We start from the raw sequence: 5,937 nt of genomic DNA, 5'->3' as shown, positions 1-5,937 counted from the left end.
GCACCTTAACAGGGTTACCAAAAAGGACATGTATCCCCTACCTCGGATTGATGACGCCCTTCACTGCCTCCACGGTGCTCGCTATTTCTCCTCTATTGACCTTCGCTCCGGCTATTGGCAGATTGCCGTGGACGATCTCGACCGCGAGAAGACTGCCTTTGTAACACCCGACGGTCTTTATCTATTTAAAGTGATGCCGTTCGGTCTATGTAACGCTCCTGCCACTTTTGAACGCATGATGGACTCCCTTCTTCACAGTTTCAAATGATACACGTGCCTGTGCTACTTGGACGGCGTTATAGTATTCTCCCCAGCATTCGCTACGCACCTCGAGCGCCTCTCACCAGTCCTGGACGTTTTTCGGCGAGCCGGTCTGCAACCCAACGCATCGAAGTGCCAATTCGGCCGTCGCCAGATTACCGTCCATGGACATCTCGTTGACGCGAACGGAGTGCAACCGGACCCAGGCAAGATCCATGCTGTTACGCACTTCCCTGTTCCAAAGTGTGTCAAGGATGTGCGCAGCTTCATCGGTCTTTGCTCGTACTTCCGCCGTTTCGTGAAAAATTTCGCGGCCATAGCACGACCACTAACCGAGCTTTTGAAGAAAGACGCCCCTTTCCAGTGGGGCGATAACGAGGCCTCTGCATTCTCACATCTAATCGACATTCTAACAACGCCTCCCGTTCTGGCCCATTTCGGTCCTTCTGTGCCTACCGAAGTCCGTACTGATGCCAGCGGTCACGGAATTGGCGCAGTACTGGCACAACGCCAGCGTGGCCACGACCGTGTTATCGCTTACGCCAACAGGCTCCTCTCGCCCGCGGAGCGCAACTATTCCATCACTGAGCGTGAGTGTCTGGCCCTAGTTTGGGTGGTTGCGAAGTTCCGCCCATACTTATATGGCCGACCCTATTCCGTTGTCACAGACCATCACGCGCTTTGCTGGTTATGCTCATTGAAAGACCCTACAGGAAGACTTTGCCGCTGGGCCTTACGCCTCCAAGAATATTCGTTCTCTGTCACCTACAAATCTGGCCGACTACACAAGGACGCTGACTGCCTGTCTCGCTACCCGGTAGACGAGCATGACGACGCCAGCAGTAGTACCGCCGACGGCATTTTCTCTGTGTCTGCCTTCGCTAACATCGCCGACGAGCAGTACCGAGACCTATCGCTGCGAGTACTCATCGAGCGTCTGCGCTCTACACCTACCAACGCATCCGTTCGCCGATATGTCCTCCAGGGCGGCATTCTGTACCGAAGGAACTTCCTCCCTGATGGCCCTGATCTTCTTCTTGTCATGCCAAAACATCTACGACAGAGTGTGCTCTGAGATGCATGACGCTCCCACTGCAGGACATCTTGGGGTAACCCGTACGTACGACCGCGTCCGTCGCCGCTTCTACTGGCCTGGTCTCGCTCGCTCCGTCCGACGCTATGTTGCTGCCTGTGATCCCTGCCAGCGTCGGAAAACACCTCAGGTGCTACCTTCCGGCCATCTCCAGCCGATCACCGTCCCTGTGGAACCGTTCTTTCGTCTTGGATTGGACCTCCTCGGTCCTTTTCCCACGTCATCCTCTGGGAAAAAATGGGTAGCCGTCGCAACTGATTACGCCCCCCCGATACGCTATCACACGGGCTCTCCCTGCCAGTTGCGCCTCTGACGTCGTGGACTTTCTCTTGCGTGACATTATCTTAGTGCATGGCGCCCCGCGACAGCTGCTTACTGACCGTGGTCGTAACTTCCTCTCGAAAGTTATCGCCGACATTGTGCGTTCCTGCTCTATTCAACACAAGCTGAATACCTCATGCCATCCTCAAACCAATAGCCTGACAGAGCGGTTAAACCGTACTCTTACCGACATGCTGTCCAAGTACGTTTCGAACGACCACCACGACTGGGACGTTGCCCTTCCTTACGTCACATTTGCTTATAATTCTTCCCGGCACGACACCGCCGGATTTTCTCCATTTTATCTACTCTACGGTCGCGAACCGACCTTGCCCCTTGACACGGTACTTCCTCCTGCTGCGATCTCAACAACCGAGTATGCGCGCGACGCCATCGCCCTCGCCGACCATGCACGCCAGCTTGCCCGTGCTCGACTGACGGACTCGCAAACCACGCAGCAGCGTCAGTACAACGCCCGCCACCGTGACGTACAGTTTTCGCCTGGTGCACTCGTGCTCCTGTGGTCGCCCTCTCGTCACGTCGGACTTTCAGAAAAGCTCCTTTCGCGATACACAGGGCCCTACCGCGCGCTGCGCCAGGTGACGCCTGTGACGTACGAAATTGCTCCTGTGAGCTCAACCTCGTCATCTACTCTGGCATCTAGTGATGTCGTGCACGTCAGTAGGCTCATGACCTACTACACTGCTCCAGAGTCCGGCCTTTAGTCGCTCCGGGACGGCGCTTTTGCCGCCGGGGGTAGTGCTACGGGATAGTATTTCCAATGATGAAGAGACGAGCAGTAAGTAGACGACGACGACGATTGGAAGCTAGCGCGGGCTGTTGCCTCTTGGCCAACTGCGGCGTATTGTCTTGTAAATATACTTGTAAATAGCTTTTCGTCGGTGTCTTCCTACGTAACAATATTGTAAATATCCTTGTGCATCAGCTACCCCTAACAATATCAAAATAAATAGATTAAAATATTACTGAAATAGAATTGCTACGACTGAAGCCCGATGAGCCTGTTATTGAGTAGAAGCATTATTCATAACTGAATAGTTTGTTCAATGTCAAAACATCAACCACCTCTATTTATGTATGAGAACTAATCTCCTCTTTACAATGTCGAATTATTCTATACGCTGGCGTTTCGGCGGCAATGTCTAATGCATTCAAAAAGTACAGGTTGGGTGGAATGCGAAGGGTTACCCTTATGCTGTCTTGGTGCTCCCACAAATAGGGCTTCTGCTCGGGCAAATGCGATTCTGTAGCGCAGCCTAGAAAGCTAGCGGTGACGAGGACACAGGTGACGTGACTCTTGGCAATCATGGTGGCTGCTTTGCTCCTTTTCACTTCACTGATATCCACGCCAATTTAGTCCCAAAGAAAGGCCCTGCAACAAAGCAATAAGCGGTAAACCACTTGCTTAGGCAGGAAGAGGCGTGCCGAGGCATAGTGTAACGTATAAATGTGAAGCCAGAAAATATCTTTATACTCCAGCTATATTTTAGTGTTTGGCAATTTGCTACAGAAGGCAATTTCAGCCGCACCAGACTCATCTCGTTAACCATTGCTGATTCAGAACAGTTCTCAGCATTGTAGCCTAATAAGAGGAAACCCTCGCAGTAAATCAAAACTCGTGCACTTTCCACAAGTCCGCAAGCATAACGACTAACGGACATATCGACAAAAATTACTGCCCTTTATTTTCAGCAAGCCACAGTTTTGACAACAATGCCTACAGAAAGAAAATGCACTGTGACAATTTTGTTACTTCACTTTATTTGAGGGCTTAAGTGCAATATTATTTACCCACAATAAGACTTGACTACACATCTGGGGCTGTTTCCTGAAGGACGTGTCATGTCAGCTCGGTTTGCGACTACTGGATCAGTGTACCCATAACACATGTCTCAAAATATGTTTATGCACATATGTGGCGCGTCCCAGCTAACTTATTCTATCGTGATATAGGACGAGCCACTAAATCAGTTTCTGAGCACTCTGTGAACGAAGTCTCATATTTTTTGCATTAAGTTTAGTAGCATAACTATTGAGGAGCATTTAATCAATTTCACAATTCTTAAAACATCGGGAACCGCATCAAATAAGAAAGTTGCAGAAAATTCAATTGAAAATGTCCGATATATCAGTGTTTTGCTATTAACTTCTCACATATTGCTCGAAGTTATAAATAGTGCCCCCAAAATATGAAAACACACAAACACACACACACACGTGACTACGCACTCCCACTTCGGGATCAGTGCAGCGTTTTCGAACATGCCAACTATGAAATATCAGCGCTTTTAAGTGGTACCGCGACACCGCTACATAACTGCCTCGAGAATGAAGTAGGTGCTGTCCCTCAAAATTTAAGCCAGCCATTGGCACGGTGTGCAGCGTTGATACCAATAAGCAGAACGACGAGCACGAAATCGCCGCCAGCCTTTCACTTTCGCCGTCAACTTTACAACACACATGGAAACAAATGCATGTCTTGTGTTTTGTTCCGTCGAAATGGGGCGTCCGCAACTGACATCGACAACCTGTAGTTCTCAAACGCGGACTTTGATGCAGAGTTCACCAGTGCTTTTGCATTTCGCCGCGATGGGAATGTAGCCATCGCGGCCGTAGAACGAACCCGCCACCGCGCGCTCAGGAACAAAACGCCACAGCCCCTGAGCCACTGCGGTTGTAAACCTCCCTGTGACATGCATGCAATAAATTTAAAATATTTAAAAATTCCATTAGTTCATTCAGTAGCATGAACATGGCAGTGTTTGCGAAAAGAGAGAGATAAGGAAGAAAGGAAACACAGGGAGGTTGGCCGCCTCTAGTGTATCTTCCTTTGGCATTATTCTTTAATTGACAGCTATTAGCCCCATCGAACCATCCAGTTCTCTGAATCTCTTCGTAACAACCACCCATGCACTTTATTACCACGCTTCTTTATTCCTTTCTTTAATTTCTTGCTCTTCGTAGCAGTTATTTCATTTGTTTGCGTGATATAGTCTATATTTACAAAAATCAAAATCCAGCCTCCTGAAACACCAATGCTTTAACGTGGGACTGGGCAGAGCACTCGCCCCGAGTGAAAGAAAACAAAATCACATGCTCTACATTCATATGCCTTTTATCGAAGGTTGTTAAATATTGTTCGATTCCAGAGTTGCTATTGTCCACGCAAACACTGCTTTCATTCGGGCTGTCTAGCGCAATCACACTGAATGGCACCATATATTGAACACTCGTTATGCTTGTGCTACCAAGTCAAGAGAAAAGTTCAAGTTTCGTATATTCCAATAATTAAATCATAAAATACAACAGTGCAATAACACCGTAGGCTTCACTTGAGGTGCTATCTGCGCCTTCAATTCAGTTTTCTGTTCTCGCTATATAACACAGGCCGGTATACCTTTTTGTACAAGCTCTAATGCGAATCATATGGCACCTGTTCCCTGTAAGAGGAGGACGATAGGAAGGAAATAAAGGCAGAGAGGGCACCCAGAAACGTGTACGGTTTCCTACTTTACGCAGAATGGAGGGGTTAGAGGGTTAAAAGAACGACGAGGGGGGAGGAAGGTGCTAGTAATGCTAGCACGTGCTTTTGTCCATCCCGGCAGCGATCGGTCAGTGAGGATAGTCGATTTCTTAAACCGTACCAATAACCGGTCGCTTTGCAAGTATGGAACGCGTGGGGCGATGGTGTTAGGTTCTGGTGTTGTAGACGGCACACGCCAAACGAAATAGTCAAAACTACCTAAACACTAATATTGGCCTGCAGATTGCAAAGAAGGCGAAAGCCCTTAGAGACTGCGGTAGACGCCGATAAGTAAGGTCATTGCTTTACTTTTATGCAATCGCGACAGAACGTGTCGAATGAGTCGGCTACTGCAAAATAAAAAAAATATTGTTCATGCAAAGCGAATGTTTGAAGTTGCGAGGGGAAATGGCACTCGTACGAAAAAAGCACCGCACGCATACGTACAAGGCTTGGTCGATGTGGAAACGCATGGAAGCCCTCCGACACAACTGACTATTCACCGTGCTGGCGTGTTCTTCCCTGCAACACGGCCTAGGAATGCAACTGTGACGATAGGGACATCTATATACAGAAGGGCGCACGGCTCGTATGGTAAATGAGCGGTCCCTCTCTTCCTGTCGACGCTGGTTTCTACCGCTAGATCAGACACGTTCGTCCACTAATCTCCCCGTCGCGAGTGGCTTATATTGTAATTCTGTATCTTGAAAGCCCGGCT

This window comes from Dermacentor andersoni, chromosome 6, assembly GCF_023375885.2.
Source record: "Dermacentor andersoni chromosome 6, qqDerAnde1_hic_scaffold, whole genome shotgun sequence".
NCBI classification, from domain to species: domain Eukaryota; kingdom Metazoa; phylum Arthropoda; class Arachnida; order Ixodida; family Ixodidae; genus Dermacentor; species Dermacentor andersoni.
Note: the sequence above shows the minus strand (reverse complement) of the source record.